The following is a 1,194-nucleotide window of genomic DNA, read 5'->3' on the forward strand; positions in this document are numbered from 1 at the left end:
GATGCGGCTGCACCGCTGGCCAGCTTACCGGTACCCACCGGGTGCTGGCAGTCCTTGAGTTTGGACTTTGTGTTTGGCCTGCCAAAATATTCGGCGGGCAACACGGGTATCGTGGTATTTGTCGACCGGTTGGGCAAGATGGCTCATTTGGCGGCGGTTCCAGACACCATCGACGGGGTCGGTACAGCAACGCTGTTCGTGGAACGTGTTTTCGACAACACGGACTCCCAGAGTCGATTATCGCTGATAGAGACCCCCGTTTCACGGGAAATTTTGGTCGACTATCTTTAAGGTGCTCGGCACCAAGTTAGAAATGTCGACAGTGGATCATCCGCAGACCGATGGTCAAACCGAAAGGGTGAATCGCGTCATCGAAGACGGTTTTAGCAGCGTCTGACGCCGCCATCCCATGGCTCAGGGCTTGGTAGGGAAGGAATAGCCGAACGGATAGCTGATGTCAGCCCCCTCACCATCCGCAACGAAGTCGATGATTTCTTGTCTACCAGACTGAGTGTCCCACGACACGTTCGCGAAGCGATGGCTGAAAGCCAAGACCTGCAGAATCAATATGCAAATGAATAACAGAAAGCCTTAAGGTCGGGGACCTGGTTCTATCGAATTCAGAAAACCTGCCTACACATGCAGCCTCTGCTATCTTCAGGACGAAGCTTCGCCACAGTCTATCCGACCGTTTAAAGTTGTGGCCAAGCGGGGCTTAGCGCATTTGCTAAACCTTTCCAAGCGGATGCGCACCCACCCGTTTTTTACGTGGGCTTGCTCAAGCCGTATTGGGATCCGGCGCATGTGAACGCAGAAGCGTTGGCGCCGGAGCGGATCCTACGGGCCCTTGGCCACCAAGAAGTTGAACCAGCAACTAGTTCTGAGCGCAACCTATATTCAATGATCTCGTCCTCAAGGGCTCGAAGAGCATTACGAGTCACCGGACGGTGGTCGACCCGGTCGTCACCGCCTGCCACCGACTCTTGTCGATGAGAACGGTGACGTCCACTATCACGTGGAACGTCTTGTTGGACGACGTCGACACCAGGGTCAATCCCAATATCTGGTGAAGTGGTGGGGATATCCCGACTTCGAAACTCATGGGAGTTTGAGGCGCCACTTCGGCAAGATTGCCCAGTCGCCGTGGACCTTTTGATCGGAAAGATCAGGACGTCCCGCGTCATCAGACGCCCC

This window comes from Plasmopara halstedii (assembly GCF_900000015.1).
Source record: "Plasmopara halstedii genome assembly, contig: Scaffold_42, whole genome shotgun sequence".
Classification (NCBI taxonomy): domain Eukaryota; phylum Oomycota; class Peronosporomycetes; order Peronosporales; family Peronosporaceae; genus Plasmopara; species Plasmopara halstedii.